The sequence below is a fragment of the Lynx rufus genome, unplaced genomic scaffold (assembly GCF_022079265.1).
Source record: "Lynx rufus isolate CCGP_SWC_20201006 ecotype Redwood Valley unplaced genomic scaffold, mLynRuf1.p SCAF_1, whole genome shotgun sequence".
NCBI lineage: Eukaryota > Metazoa > Chordata > Mammalia > Carnivora > Felidae > Lynx > Lynx rufus.
The window spans coordinates 176462968-176479861 of record NW_025814823.1 but is presented as its reverse complement, the minus strand read 5'-3'; positions in this window follow the sequence as shown (position 1 = coordinate 176479861).

The window sequence follows — 16894 nt, the reverse complement described above, 5'->3', positions numbered from 1 at the left end:
CCTGCATGGTGCCCGCCACCCGCCCGCGCACCCGCCTCCCTGCTCGGGTTGTGGCCAGGCGGCAGGTAGTGCGGAGCACAAGGGGCAGGAGAGGCGGGACCAGGCCAGAGGAGGGGGACTCAGGCTGCCATTGGGCCGGGGGCCCCGATGACAGGAGCGATGAGCAGTTTCGTGTCACCTAATATAGTCATAGGGCTAAAAAAAAAAAAAAAAAAAAATCCTGTTCAGCTTTTTAAAGGGGCCGCGAAGCATTTGGAAGGCTCTCCTATTGCTCCTGTAGCCTGAGATTTCTCCACGGTACTAGCCTGAAACCCCCACTGAGGCGCATATACAAGAAAGGACCTAATTCTTCTCTAGATATGGAGTCTGGGCCAGGTTGGGTGGATCTGGGGGTTGAAGAAATGTTCCTTGGCACCGAAAACGGAATGCAGGAGTGAAGGATTGGGTGGGGAGCTGGGGGAGAGGGGGGGAAGTCATTTCCAGGAGTCTTAAAGACTTTTTTATGCAAGGGAAGACTTTGTATAAGAAGAGAAGCACCGGGGAGAAAGTTTGCTCTGGGGTAATGGCAGGAGGGGGAGATTCTGGGTAATTTGGGGGTTCTGTTTGGCTTGACTTACAGGGCCGGTCATGCCCCAGTAGTGCCCTGTACCCTAGGAATGCTGGGCAGTTGTGGGGTTGTGGGTGGCCACCTTCTATGGTAGTAGTGTAGGTTATACACACACACAACTGCAGGGGGCGTCAGTCGCTATCAGCCTCCTCTCAGAGATGACCATCCCCTTAATAATGAAACAAATCCAGAATCCCAGCGGTCAGCTCAGCTTCCCAGAAGAGAACTGTCTTCTAGGGCAACCTAGCTCCCCAACCACCTAGTTTCTCCTTTCCTGGAGCCCACTATTCCTGCCTCCTACTTTCCCCTGTCCTTCCGGCCTAGCAGCAAGGCCTCTAGGCCTCATCAGCCCCAGCACCTCAGGCTCCAGCCCAGGTTTAGTTCTCAGGCAGGCAGGCAGGGATCCCCCCGGAACCCATCGCGGAAGGGATTTCTCAGACATCTCTGTGCTGGCTTTGGCTCCCAGGAGGGCATCCCACGGCAGCGGCAGCGGGGCCAGGAGCATGGGGGAAGGGCTGGGCACACGGGGTGTTAATTTTTAGCCCCAGGGTCAGTTAAGAAGTGATCTCCATCTGACAAATCTACCAATGTTTCAGGAGTGCAAGCTACCTACCCGGCCAGACCCTGTGCTGGTCCACCTCATCCTAGTTTCTTGGGAGATCTGATGAAAGCTTGGGCTATCCCTCACCCCCAGAATACTGCAGAGAGGCACTCTGTTTTGTGTACAGTTTCAAGATCCAGGCAGGCATAATGGCCCCCAGGTTAAAGTCGCTGCCTTAACTTTATCTCTAGTTGGTGGTGCTTGTTAGGAGAACCGCATCGATTTTCACAAGGCATAACCCAGACTTATGCCAGGAAGGCGCGGGCGTGGTGCGGGGACTTGGTAAGAATGGAGACTTGGGAGGCTCAGCTTTTAGCAAAGTACGTGTTTGGGGACTGGGGTAGAAGTGCTTGGAGTAGAAGAGTGGCGCGCAGGGGCAAAGGCAAGCCAAGGACATGGCGTACAGCCGAGACTCCCGAATTCACACTCGAAGCACCGAGGCAACGCACAAGTTTGGTAACAAGAGGGACAAGATGTTGTCTGTCCGGGACATGGACCTTTGGGTGCTCAAGCGGGGCGGTGAGCCGTATGGCAGCGCCTCGGGGAAGGGCGAGATCAGATTAAGCACAGGCCTAACATTGGTATCTTTACGGGGGGGGGGGGCCATCAAACCCGCACTCCCAGGACCTGTGGCCTTTGGGTTAGGGCGAAGGAGAGTGGACCCCCCGCGAGGCTCTCCCGCGGTCTCGCAGCTCTCGGATCCGACTTCCAGGAGCCAGGTGCCAGTACCAGGCCCAGGCCTTCGCGGTGGAAATCTATCTTTGAATTTTCCAGTCAGGGTCGACATGCATTTCTGGAATCTTTAGTTGGGTCTGCAGAGAGATACCTTTTTCAAATGTGTGGAGGGTGGGGAGTGGGGGGAGGTGCTCTCAAGCCTCAGAAACCCTTGGCATTCACCCATCTCCCAAGGCCCCAACTCGGGTTCTTCCTTGAGGGACCTGCAGACCAGTGGCCTCTCTTCCGCCCTTCCACGCAACGCTTTTGGTTATCGTCCTCAACTAACCTAGTTTGGGGGCCTACTTCGCCTTTGAAGATTTTGGCGGGGGGGAGTGGGGAAGGATGCCTATCGCCTAGGCGGTGACGTCTGGCAAACGAGCCACATCCGATTCAATTAAATGTCTCATTCAAAAGAGCTCCAAGCGAGGGTCCTGGGAGCGCTGTTAAGTGAATAGGCTGGTCGGGCGGTTTGCGATGACAGTTTGAAAGATTAGTGTGAGCCAGTGCCTGAAATATTACCGTTTAATGGGGGACATCGAGGCTGCATCCGGGATCCCTGTTTTTAGTTTTTTTTTTTTTTCCGTGTGTGTGTGTGTGTGTGTGTGTGTGTGCGCGCGTGTGTTTAAGAGTTCTGCAGGAAGAAAAAAAAAACACCTTGGCATTTCCTTTGCAAATCAAGGCGGTTAAGATTTATCACCTATTTTCGGGTATGGTTCCCAGGGCTGACAGATAGACCTGTGGGTCAGGTGTCATGAAAAGGGGAGGAAAGAAAACCTTCCCTATTTGGACGAAATCAGTGGCTTCTCCACTCCCTATACCCTCAGTGAATCCAATTGTAGTTTCCCTCGGCTCTAAAACAGACCTTAGCGTTACCAGAGAGAGGAAATCCAGCAAAAAAAAGAAAAAAAAAAGGGATAAATACCAGCAAAATGGAAACTGGGCGACCCATGCTGGTGTCCACAGAGAAATGTCCAAGAGCAATTGCTAACTTTTCTTTGCAGTCCTCACTTTCTGAGTGACTAAAACTTTTTGTTTTCTTTAAATAGAAGTTACAGTGGTTGGGGGTGGGGAGGTACGAAACTTGATTCTCCAGACTCACCAGGGACACGTCTTCCTTCCCAAGGGCGGCTGACCCAACCTGGCCGCCTCTCTAAGCCGCACTTTGGCCAAACTAGCAGGACAAACAAACAGCTTTCAGCCTAGAGAGAAGCAGAGAGAGAGAGAGAGAGAGAGAGAGAGAGAAAAGGAGGCAGAGAGGAGAGATCGAAAAATCTATCCATCTATTTCCTCGCCTTTTAAAGAGTTGGGGCTTTAAGATGAGCCAAATTCCAGATGACTTGAGCGCATTCTGCGCGCATAAAATATTATTAATTGAAAAAGCGATCGGCACGGCCCAAGCCGGCCCCCCTTTCCTGCAATCAGCAGGGCCGGCCGCAAAAGGTATATATGATTAATTGAAAGATAAGCTGGAACTATCACCGGGAATGTCATTAATGCGCCGGGGAGACGTCCATTGGAGACAGGCGGCGTTATCCGCGGCTTTATCTTCAACAACGCCTCGCTCTCCGCCCGCGCCGGGGAAACAGATGGGGGTTTCTGTCTGGGACGCTCGCCCCATGTTTATATTTTGGGAAGAATCGCAACTCGTGGGAGTCCCCGGCGGGCCCCCTGATAAATGAACATTAGCACTTTTTCGGACTACTGTATCAACAAAGGGGCTGCGGCGCGGCAATAATTGGCGAGAAAGCAAACAGAGGGCCGAGAGCGCGCCTCTGCTCTTCGTCCGGCTGATGGATGAGCAGCGGCGGCTGCGGCCCGGCTCCCGGCCCTCAACCCGGCTCCCCGCTCTGGCCGCGGGGCCCCTCCGCTGCCCTGGCTTCCTTCCGGGCCCGGGGTTGGGGGTGGGGGACGACTCTGAGGGCTACCGCTCCGGTCCTTGGCTTCCGAAGCGTCCGGGAGGCCCTCCGCGCCACTGGATGCTTCCTGCAGGGGGGCGCGCCTCACGCTGGTGGATCAGCCCGGATCAAATCCTGGTTTTGCTGCTGTTTCTAGAGCTCTCACTGAGTGAGGCACACGATCTCCAGCGCTGGGCAGAGGAGAAAGAGGCTCAGAGAGGTGCCCTGACTTGCTCAACGTCCCACAGATGGAACGTGACAGTGCTAGGATTCGGACGCAGGACTCACTACAGGATTGTGCATATTTTCTTTTATTGCACGTGGCTGCCTCCTAGAGTCACATCAACTGGAGAGGAAGCAAGACGCTGTCCTCCCCACCCTCGTTCACACACACACACTCGGCAGCTGGAGAAGAGGACCAGGCTGATGCAGGGTTGCCCGAAAACCTTCACCCACAGAGGGAGGGGCTTCCCTCAATAAGATTGGCTGAGAGAGAGAAAGAGAGGGAGAAATTTAAGTCCCCTCCTCCTCCTCCTCCTCTTTGGTAACACCTTCATTGAGATTTAATAGATATTTAATCATATACCATACAATTCATCCCCTTAAAATACACAATTCGGTGATTTTTTAGTATAACCACAGAGCTGTGCAATCATCACGCAATTAATTTGGGGACATTTTCATCACTCCCAAAAGAGACCTGTAGGCTTTAGCCATCAGCCTCAACCCTCTCCCCCATCTCCTACCCCCTCAGCTCTGGACAACCACAAATCTGTCTACTTTCTGTCTCTAGAGGTTTGTCTATTCTGGACATATACAAATGGAATCATTTTAAACGTGGCCTTTTGTGACTGGCTTCTTTCACTTAGCATACTGTTTTCAAGGTTTACCCATGTTATAGCACGTACCAGTATTTTGTTCTTTTTTATGGCAGAATAATATTCTATGGTGTGGCTATATACCCATTGTTTCTCTATGCAGCAGTTGGTGGACATTTGGGTTGTTTCCACCTTTTTGCTATTATGAATAGCATAACTCCCAGCTCACTTTACCCTAAAATCTAGAGCTTTAGAGGATGGAAGGCTCTTCTCTCCTCTCCCTTGATACTTAACCCTGTCCTTCCATGTAGACTGGCCTAGAAGGCCCTGTGCTCTGCTGATGTTGTCTTGAAATTCTTGATAAGTTTTGAACAAGAAGCACTACATTTTCATTTTGTACAGGGCCCTACAAATCATGTCGCTGGTCCTGTATCTGGGCAGTCTGAACAGAGCCCTGGAAATGCTATCTTCATGTTCCCCTATAATCTGTCTGGCTTTTGCCCTAGGATCAGCCTCTGCTAGCTAGCTAGGACAGGCAGGAAGTCCCCTGAAGTGCTTTAAGGGCTGTCTGTCCGAAATTGCTTAGCCATAGGAAGGGCCTGAGGCCCACAGAAGGGGGAAGCAGAGAACAGATCTACCTGGCTGGTGGATATTATGTACATCTATGTATGAGTGTATGAGTGTATCTCTCTGCAGGGGGGCGGAGGGAGGGCAGTGAGGGGAAAAGCTAAAAGAGAGGGCCAGAATATCCCCCCCCCCCAGCCTCCAAGTGACTCCTAGCCTAGTCACTATGGGATGCTGGACGTGATTTCCTTGCCTCTCGCACTGATTGGCTGACCCTGAGCACATCTTTTTTCCCCTCGCTGGTCACCAGTTTCATGGTTTTCTTTTTGGTGTTATTAGTTGCACCTAAGGTCCCTCCTCAGCTGTGCTGTTCTGGGAGGCATCCCAGGTTGTTAACTGGACTCACCTGGGCAGTGGGTCTGGTGACAAGGCATGTTGGTGATTGTGAAACTGGTTAAGATGGGAAATAAGGTCCCTGCCAATTGTGATGTTACACTATTTGAGGGAGTGTAGTACACATTTAAAATAAAGTGAAGTGGTGTTAGAGAGGAATGGATTATTCTTACTCCAAAAACTTTCAATTCTGGAAAGATTAAACATTTAGACATAAGAATCAAAACATAAAAGTGCTATAGATGATTAAGATAATAATTTTGGAGTGTTTGTATATTTGGGAGAGTGGATGAGGAGAACTAAAGATCTAGAAACCATAAAAATAAACTATATAAACCTGATGGCATAAAAAGAAACTTGTGCACAGCAAAAACAAAAAGAAAACATAAATAAAATCAAAGAGAAAAAACATACAGGCTAAATACTAGAAATAATGACAACAAAAAACTAATTTCCACCATATGGAAAGAGTTCCTGTAAATCAATAAGAAAATGACTCAAGAAAACAATTGAAAAATTGGCCAAGAGTAGGAGAACGTTTCTGATAAAACGGAAGAAAGAAAGAAAGAAAGAAAGAAAGAGAAAGAGAGAAAGAAAGAAAGAAAGAAAGAAAGAAAGAAAGAAAGAAAGAAAGGCAAATTAAAATACAAAGAGGCAAATGTTTTCACTTGTCAGACTGGCAAAGATCAAAAAGTTTGATAATTACCCTTCTTAGTCTCTCTTTTGCATTGTTGATTAGAAATGTAAATTGATAAATCTCTTTGGAATAATTTGGTACTATCAAAATAAAAAAAGGCATAAGCCCTTTGGACTAGTATTCCCACATCTAGGACTCTATTTTACAGGTATATGCAAACAAGAAAAGTATTTTTTGTTGCAGTTTTAATCTTTTAAAGAATCAAAACATTAAAAAAACCCAATATGTTGACCTTAGGGGAATAGTTAAAAACAAGTTATGTTCAGCAATAGAACAGAATACTAGCAGCCATGAGAAATAGTTACGTTTATATGCATCTCTATGGATATATTTTGAGGTACATTAAAAATCAAACCTGGTGGCAGAATTTGTATTTTATAAATGGCCATATGCACATATATGCAGTTATGTGGATTTTTTTGGAAGGATAAAGAAAATGGTAATGAAAGCTTCTGGGGAAGAGAACTGGGGGAGCGGGGTCAGGAAAAAAATGACATTTTCCGCGGTACATCTTTTAGGACAATTTCTTTCTTTTGTTTTTTTTTTCTTGTTGTTCACCACAAGCATGTATTGCCTTAAAGAGATTTTTAAAACCACAATCAAGATAAGCCCCAAATGTAGTGAATAAAGTGGTAACCATCTAGGCTAGAATCTCCTGTGGCACATGTTGAAAAAATGCACATCTCTGAGCCTTCCTCCTGAACTTTACTAATCAAAGGTGTGTACAGTTTGAGACAGGCAGCCCAAGTAGCAATCCAGTGAAATCTCCATGGAGGGACTGGAGCTCAGCCATCAGCAGTAAGAAATCTGAGTCCGGTGGTCCGCAGAGCCCCAGAGACAGGGGAGTGGGACGGACTTTGTCCCACACTATCCAGGGACAGAACCTCAATGGTCCTGACCGCCACCAGCAAATTTGCTCTCATGATGTGCCCCTAACCTGTCCCAGCAGCAGAGCCAAGTCTTGGGGTCACCGGGAATGCAGCCCCCTCACATTACTCAGTGCACTGGCTCGCTGGTCGAAGGTCCCGTGGGTCGATGGCTGAGTGGGGCAGCAAATGAAGTTGGCTGGTGGACTTGGTAACCCCACCCAGGCCCTGTCCCCAGGCCAGCTAGTTTTCCTGGCCCCTGGTCTCTGGCCCACTGTCCATCTGTCTCTTGAGGGACAGCCTCCAAAAACCTTTCTGAAATAGCTCTGAATCCGAACCAGATCTGGAATCTATCCTAACAAGGCCAAGTGACTTTCCCCTATCTTCCAGGGCAGTAAGTGGAGATATTTCATACCTAGTTCCCCCAAACAGAGGTGGGACCCTTGCAGCTACTGGTCCCAGACAGGCTGTGGGTTTGGTGGACTCCCATCTCTCCGGCCAGGAGGCACCCTGCCCTCCTGCTTAGCCTTTGGGCGGCTCTGCTTGCCCCCCAGGCAGGTCTGGAGCCCTCGCGGTTTGGCCTTCCCTCGGCAACACAGCCGGTTTCCTCCTCTTTGCTCTAAGCGGGATAGCGCACTGCTGCTCCTGCTGCTCCGGGAGGCGGAGGAAACCCTCCCTCCTGCTCCTGTGGCTTTCTGTCGCGTGCTTCCGTGGCCGGCCTGCCCTGAGAGTCCTCAAGGAGATGACAGCCACTCACATCACACATAAGCACCGGAAAAGTTCTGGGTGTTCATTTTTCGTTGGTGTGCTAAACATACGACCAAAACCCAAATAGAGCAAATCTGAACACTAAAGATATTGCCCCTTCCAAGATATTTTCTGGGCTTGGACAGAGCATGCTTTTTTCTTTTTTAATCCCTAAAACAGGGTGTACAAGCATCTCTGTTTTTGCATTTGTTGGTTTCTTTAACAATTGCTTTATATTCACATCACCCAACATCGTATTTATGTATTTTGAATACATATTACACCATAAAAACAATGACAAAACCCAAAACAAACAGGTGAAAAGGATGCAATGTAAAGTGTCCCATGCCTTTCCCCCAGCTACCCAGTTTCCTTCCCTAAAGGCCAAATTGTTAGTGGGTTTATTTATTTTTCAAACCACCTTTATTAAGGCATAATGTACCAAAAACAAAATGAACAGTTCAAATGTACATACGGTTCCATGAGTCTTGACACAGGGAGTAAACCCCTGTAAGGACCACCACATTCAAGATACAAATACATTTGCATCACTCAAGAAGGTTTCCTTGGGCCTCTTAATTTCCATCCCCATTCAGGCGGTCACCAGCTTTTAAAACATGTATCTTTTCTAGAGACATTTTCTGCAGATTTCAGTATTATTCCTACATTGCCTTTGGGGGGGGCATCTACATTTTTCTAAGAGCAACTCCTTTCCGTTTTTTGCCATTGACAGTTTTCTTGTTAATATCTTTGTGTAAGCCACTTTTTTGTGCTTTGGGGAGTATGTTTCTAAAACCGAATTTATCTTGAATTCGTAGATATGACCCAGTTTAAAACTCGCGTTAGGATCTGCCAGATCCGAGGGAGTCGTTTTCAAACTTCCGTTGTCGTTTTGTGTTAATTTGGCGCTTTCTCCTCGGTGTTCCCGCTGGTGCCCCAACCCCCACACCCCACCGCTACGAACCGCTTCAGCGAAAACAGCGCGCAGAGGCCAAGAGAGCCGGGACGCGCGAATCAGTCCCTCAGAATCCCGTCATTGAAGGTCACGGCTGGAGAAATCAGATGACACTTGAGTCAGACGGATAAGGATTCGGAACACAAAGAAGAGGAAAACGGATTTTCTAGGGATGATCCGTACCTGCCTGGCGTGGGTGCAGCTTGGGGAACTGCGGCCTTGGAGGAACCCTGGGCGTGAGCGCGCAAGGTTGGGGAGAAGCGGGGCTGGGCGAACGGTCAGCCGTTTTTGTCCAAAGCGCGGGGGGCTGGCGAGGCCTGGGGCAGCGTGGCTTCCCGGAGGGAGAAGAGTTGAGCTCAGATCTGTGCGGCGTCCCTGGCTCGCGTGGACAACCCAGGCCGCGGCGCCCGGAGCTTCAGCCCTGGGTTGCTGCGGCCTGGTCTGTGTTGAATTTCAGCTGGAAATTAAGCGAGCGATCGAACCTTCCTGTGGCCTGCCGCCACCCTTCCTTCCTCGGCATCTTCTTTTCTTGTCTTGCCTTCCAACCTGCTCTGCGGAAACGCCGCGAAGTTTCCACGGTCAGGTGGAGCACATTGCGAGTGCGTAGATGGCAAATTGCTGTACGGGGAAAAACCATTCGATACCGTCCCTTCGGTCCAATCAGCATTTACCCAGAGCCTCCTCCGGGCCCGGCTCAGGGAACCCAGAGGCCAGCAAGCTGCGGGATTCCGGAGCACATTCAGTGTCATCGGGGATATCGCCTGGGACATTCTGCGGCCCCAGCAAATGGGCGATATGCGGGAATTCGAACACAAAATGGGCGCGCTATAACGGGTTGTGTGGACCCAGCTCCATACTTTAAGGGAACACTTGACGGTTGTAGACATTCAAGCCCTGAAAAGGAGCACAGCGGAGCATTTACGTTGCAGACGTGTGTGGAATCCACTCACAGCGACCAGTAACTTTGCATGTGCTTACTGGTGTGCTTTAAATATGCTGAAACCACACGGGTACACATTTGTGCTTCAAGAGCACAGCCACTTGCTTTGTGTCAAAAAATTTCAAAGGGTACAGAGGATGATCCTGTGAAATGCCCCTTCCTCCCCTCTGCGCTCCTGCTGTCCTCTTGGCACGCACGCATTTGTGCAGTCTGCGGTGTGAACGTGGCTCTCCTCTCCCCGCAGCCTAATTGGACGTCGCTTGTGCAGACCCTCCGATGTGTGTGGAAGGCTGTGGCCTTGTATCTCTAAGTAGGGAACATCTTTTGTCTCTCGGCAAGAAGCTTTCCTCTGGGAGAGATAAAGTAATCGATAGGGTCTTTTAAATAGCTCCGCGTTTCCTGTCGGGAGAGGAGTATCAGCGCGCACACCAAATCTGCTCTGGTATGTCACCTTATCTCCCGTCCCCGCTGTTGTCCCCAAACGCCGCCTGTCAAGGGAGACGCCACCCGCATTAGGACCCAGACTGGGGCCCTTCCGCTCGGGGTCACACGCAGCGCCCTTGGCCAGGCCCTGCTGCCCCTGGGGGAGTGTGGGAGGATGAGGAGGGGAGGAGGGGGCCAGCACGAAGGTGCGGGGGTCCAGAACTCCCAACCCGGCCGGCCGGCCGAGAGGAAATACCCGGCTGAAATCGATGTGTCTAGGGGAAGCCTTGGGATGCAAGACTCGCTTCGCCGGGAGAGGGGACTTCTTTTCGTTTTTTACCTAACCACGAAAATAGTTGATCTGGGCTATAGGCTAGTGAGAGCAGGCGTCAGCGGCTATGGGCAACCTTGCTCGCTGGCATCTGGAGGAAAACCAAGTTTAGCATTTGAGGAGGGCTGTCTGGCCTCTGGGCGACTCTTGTCGGGTGGAGGAGCGAACTCCCGAGCCCTAAGGGCTGGAGAGACTACCAAATCCAGCCACCCACCGTCGGAACCTCTGGCGGCTTCACCTGCTCAGCCTGCAGCAAATCCGACTTGGAGCTGACTCCAGCCAGGCCCCAGGCCAGGGTGCAACCTGAGGCTGGTCTTCCAGCCTTAGTAAAGGCACTGTGGCCAACCTCAGTGGACCTGCCCCTGGTGGACCTCCCACGGGGATCTTCTGCAAGCCAGAGGTGCACAGAAATGTTTCTAGGTGTGGATGGACTCTGGACCTCCCGGCCACATGGAAGCACTGTTACCCACCTCTCCTCATTTTTCTCCTCCTATATTGTAATTGGCTTTACCCAGCTTTAAAAACATTTTTTTAAAGAAAAGTACTCTAAACAATACCAAAAAGTTCTCAACCCCCTCCTCCTCCTTACCCCGTAAGCATGCGCAAAACCACCAACCATCTGGATGAGGTGGGATTCAGCTTCCCTTTATTTCCAGCCTCACAATGACCCACAGGGATCCTTTCTCCTGGGAAGCTGGAGGGGGAAAAATTACTTCTTGGCTTCAGTACAGACTTGCTTCCTTCCAAGTTGCCCAGGATCATCTGGATTATTCCAACTGCTGAGAGAGGACCACCCACCAAAATGCATCTAGAGGAAAATGCAGGCCTTGGGAAAATTTGGGTTCTCATTGATCAGGGTTTATTTATCTTAGTAGGAACTCCTGTGGGGAAATTAAGTAGGGGAAAACATCACCTTTCTCCCTCACAGGGAGGGGGCAGCATTTCTGAATCTTCTTAGCCTTTAAGGCCCTGGTCTAGGCCTTCCTATTCCTTGTGAGCCTTTCCATATTATCTCAGCCTTGATTGAAAAAATACTGAATTTGATTATTATCCACACACACACACAAAATGTTGGTGGCTGTGGAGGGGAGACCGTAGCTGTGTTTTCTGGTAGGACAGCTCACATGTACCATGTGCTGTGTTGAAACTAGCAGGGTGTGCATTAGACCCTGCCATGCCGCCTTTGAACCGATGGCTGGATGTCCTTTATCTCCTGGCCATTGGTGTTGCAGTGCTGACCTAGTTATTCCGTCCTGGGTAGACCAGGAGCTAGCCCTCCATCATGGGGAGAGTTGCTTCCCCCATTCCTTCTGGACAGGGGCCCTCTTAGAGGGCTTCTTCTGAATGAACACTTCGGTGCTTTGTTTCTTTTCTTCGAACAAATGTATGGGGTGACGGATGGGGGAAGTTGGGGCATTTAGAATGAAAAACGGTTAGAATAGCCAAGGGAGGAAATCAGTATGGGCCCCCAGTACCTTGCCCTCTCCCTCGATGTGGCAGTCCACTTCTAGGAGCTCTCTGCCCTCTTCCTAAGGGAAAGCTGTACTTCCTGTTCGTTAGAAGTGGCACCAGGTGGCTCTGGGGACAGGTCTCAATCAGTTACAGGATCCTGAGCTTGACAGTGACTCTGGGAGTTACTTGGAAGTAAGAAAGTGATAGACCCTGGGGTCACTTAAGCCCCTGACCCAGTCCAGCAGTGCACATAGTCCCCCTCACTGAACATTTTATTCCAGCAGAATACGGAGGTGCACAAAATAAAAACGAACAACAGCCTGGTGAATTTTCACAGTCTGAACACAGCTGTGTAACCAGCACTTGGTTCAAGAAGTGGAACATTAATGGACCTAGAAGCCTCCTCCTTTCCCCCCAGGATAATCACTATCCTGAGTTCGAACAGCACAGAATAGTTTTGCCTGTTTTTGAACTTCACATGTATCTAAGCGCACTGTCTGTAGACTCTTCGTGTCTGGCAACTTTCACTCAATATACGTTTGTGAGATTCGTCTGCATTGTTGATGGCTGTGGCTAGCTCCTTTTAACTTTTGTGTAACAGCGCATTGTACGAACATACAACTATAGTCCCATTCTCTACTGAGGCACGCTTGAATGGTTTCCAGCTTCTGATTGTTGGGAACAGTGAGTGCAACTATGAACACTTTAGTACGTGTCTTTTGGTGAACATATGCACACATTTTTACCGGGTATAAATCTGGGAGTGGAACTGCTGGGCCGCAGGGTAGTCATAAATGCAGCGTCAGTAGATTCTACTCAGCAGTCTTCAGGTTTACAATTGTTGTGCCAACTTATACTCGTACTGGCAGTGTAGGAGGTTTACAGCTGTCCCACATCTTCACCAACGCTTAGTATTGTCAGTGTTTAGTTTTCAGCCATTCCGGTGGGAGCGTTGGGCTATCGCAGTGTGCTTTTACTTTGCCTTTCCCTGCTGAGTAATGAAATTGAGCACCTTTTCCAATGTTCATTGCCTTTTGAATATCCTCTTTTGTGAAGTGCCTGCTTAAATCTTTTGCCTTTTTCTTACTGATTTGTGGGAATTCTTTATATATTTGGATATGAGTCCCTTGTTAGATATATGCTTCTTTGTGTATCATCTCCTAGTCGGTGGTTTGCATTTTTACCCTCTCAGTGCCGGGGCATCCACTGTTGGCACCGGTCTAGTGACGTGTTTCTGACCTTGAGGTAGTAGCATGGCTAGTTTTTATATCTGGAGTGTCTCTGGCTGAGGTACCTTCTTGGGCTCTAGGCAACCAGTCCTTCTGTCCATGGTAAACGTACCTTGAAGACAGCAGCTGGGTCCAAGTCTGCTTGCTTTCCACACAGGTGCTAGAACATTGTCTTTTTTGAGAATATTTCAGTCATCTGTTAAAAAGGGGAAATTCCAATAGAAAGAAGCCTTTGGATCTGAAGGAGGAGCTGAATTCATGATCATATACCCCTTTTCATACATAGTGCTAGGTCAAATATCTACAGAGCAGTTTAAGCAGAAGAATTTATTTATTTATTTAATTTATATTTTTTATTAACATTTTTAAATGTTTATTTTTGAGAGACAGAGAGACAGAGCACAAGTAGGGGAGAGGCAGAGAGAGGGAGGGAGAGAGAATCCCAAGCAGACTCTACACTGTCATCACAGAGCCGGACACAGGGCTCAAACTCACAAACTATGAGATCATGACCTGAGCCGGAATCAAGAGTCAGACGTTTAACTGACTGAGCCACGCAGGTGCCTCTAAGCAGAAGAATTTAAGTTCCAGTTCCGTGAATTGTTCAAGCATAGTGTAAATGTTACAGTGCAGCTGAGACCTCCTACCCCCTTTTATAGTCCCAGCCCAGCCCTGCCTCCCCCAGGGGGTCTTTCCTGATTGCTGCAGCTCAGGGAGAGCCACTGACCTCTTAGAACATGAATAAAACAGGACTATAATTTTGTACATTCATTCTGGAAAGCAGTCTGGGAATCCTCACTTTTAGAATCTTTGCAAATATATATAGTGAAAACAGCATATTATAATTATTTTAAATTATTTCCATTGTTTTCAAATGTCTTTAATCCACCTGTATTTTTCTTGTTTAAATCTATCACCTGCTTGCATCTTCCTGCTATTTACTGAGATCTTAATTTTGTCTTGTTGATTTCTATGAGCTCTGTATATTAGTTAGTAACCCTTCATCATTTTATGCCATATACTTAAAAAAATTTTTTTTTTCCATTTTCCCACTTGTCTTCCTAAAATCTTCATTTGTATTTTTTGACATCTGATGATAATGTTTAAAGGAGATACTCAAACATCGGTGGGGTTTTGATACCCAGTTGGGACTGGCCATGGTTCAATGGCAGAGTGAAGGCTGGGCACGATAGTGGCTTCCCTGAGGCAGTGGGGAATCCAAAGGACAAAGGTCATTCCTACTCTGGCCAGTAGAGCGTGAAGGGCCCTAAGTAGCTGACATTAGAGACTGGCAGAAGTCAGAGCAGTGCCTTTCTTGACATTTCCATCCCAGGCCCTGGGGCTGGTAAAGATGGGATGGAGGTGAAGGGCAGAAGGAAATTTGCAGCAGGTAAACCAACAGAAAGAGGTGAGGAAAGAAGCATCATGGAATTTGGGCTGGGGGGATTTGGGGAGCACCCAGAGCAAAGAAAGGCATCAGAAATGATAGGCAGTGAGTCATGTGGGCAATGATTTGGAGCATAGGCTCTGAAGTAGGCTGCTTGAACCTCAACGCCCTCATCTGTAAAATGGGGATGTAACTCCTGTTTCCTCAAAAGATTATTGTGTGGGAATGAAACAAGATAGTTGTAAACCGTATTTCCTGATGCTTAGCCATTCCTCCCATTGAGAGGTGGGGTCCATGTATGTCCTCTCCCTTTGAATATGGGCAGGTTTGACACTGCTTTGACCAATACAACCAATAAATTAGGTACAGTGGCACCATGTGACTTCTGTGGCTAGGTCAGAAAAAGCCATGTAACTTCTTTTCTATTTGCTGGTGCATTTGCACTTGGAGCCATGAGCTACCATGTAAGAAGTCTGCCTACCCTGAGGCCACCAGGCGGTGAGGAAGCTCAAGCCACATGAAGAAGCCATGTGTGGGCACACTGGTTGAAAGTTGTAACTCAACCAGCCTTCTAGCCATTCCAGTTTAGATGCCAGACAGACCTGTGACTGATGAAGCCTCTGGATGAATCCAGCGCCCAGCGGGTCTACTTTTCACAGCTAAAGCCCCAGACTCCATAGAGCAAAGACAAACTATCCCTGCTGTGCCCTGTCCAGATTCCTGACCCACAGAATCAGTGAACATACCACTATATTTGGGGATGGTTTGCTATGCGGCCGTAGATAACCAGAACATCGCTCAAGCGAAATGGGTTGCATAATGTTTGCGTGGTAGCAAGTGCTTAAGAAACAGGGGCTCTTAGCAGTATTATTGGCAACAGAGTGGAGAACAAATGGCCTAAGGGAGAAAAAACAGAGAGGCCTCCATCCCAGAGTGGAGAACAAATGGCCTAAGGGAGAAAAAACAGAGAGGCCTACTATAGGAAAGTGGATCCAAGATGATCTTAGGCCTTCCACCTGGACTGTGTCTGTATTTTGGCTCCAATCATAGCTCTCCTTCCCCCCTACCTTCCCAGTCCGAAACTGCAAATGACCACAGAAGGAGGTAGTCAGAGGGTCTTGGCATATTCTTTTTTTGCACCGCCCCCACCTTTAAAAATTTTTCTGGAGTGGTGTCAGCAAGGGTTGTAGGCTGGAGTGGAGCTTGGGGAATGTGGGGGTGGGGAGCAGAGCAGGCGTGAGAAGCCATTTTGTTGCTTCAACTATAAAATCTTAGTACTGTAGAGTAATCGGAATAATAATCATGCAGAATAGTAGCAGCCCTTTGCCTCTGTGCGCGGCTTTTCGGCTTAGGTGCCTGTCTTCCTGCGCATTGCCTCGTCTTCAGGCGTTTGAAGGCAGAGAATACATTCTTAGCACACTTCTGGGCTGGGTGTGCAACAAATGCTTGCAGGTTGATAAACAGGAAACACGTGGCACAGCGACTTTTTAGCAAATGCTGAGTGCCACCCAGCGCTCCTTGGATCCAAGAGGCTTCTCCTCTCTCTGCAGAGCTGCAGGCGCCCGCAGAGAGGAGCATCCGGACAGAGGGTTCCCGCAGCCCTGCCCCGCTGCCCGCGCTGGGTGCGTGCACTCCACTCCCTTGCATCTCGCTCTGACCTTCTGCCTTGGGGAGGCTGCCCCGGACCTTCTGCCTGCCCTTCTTCATTCCGCTTTGCTGCCTTCACTACTGGTTGCTCTTCCTAGAGAACCGGAAGAGAGAGGGAGGGTGTTGGAAAGAATTGGAAGCGAAAGGAGAGATTGAGAGAGAGGAGATAGAGAAATAGATAGGGCGCCACCGGGAAAAGAAAGCTTTCAAGTGCAGGGAATGTGCCCAGCGGGCCTGGGAGGGCTGCGGTGGGTGTGGGGAGAAGGAAAACTGCTATAGCTCCCTCACCCACAAGGAGACTGACAGAGGCCAGGTGTCAGGAGAGGAGAGTGGGCATCAGAGTATTAAAGGACATTTAGCTTTGATGAAAACGTTCATCTGCCTAACTATTGTGAGGGGGCCCTTCTTTTAATCAGCTCAACGTGGCTGAGTGGGGGGTGAAATGAGCAGTCAAGCATTTTGGGGCGGAGGGAACTCTGGTGTGTGAAGCCAGGGGAAGGAGGAGGGGCGGAGGAATCCAGAGGATAACTGTCCCTCCCGGGCTTTGTGAGCCTGTGGGCCACTCCCTTCCTTCAGGTGTGACCTGGGAAGAGCAGTCACACCACCTTCTCTGGTTGTGGTGGAA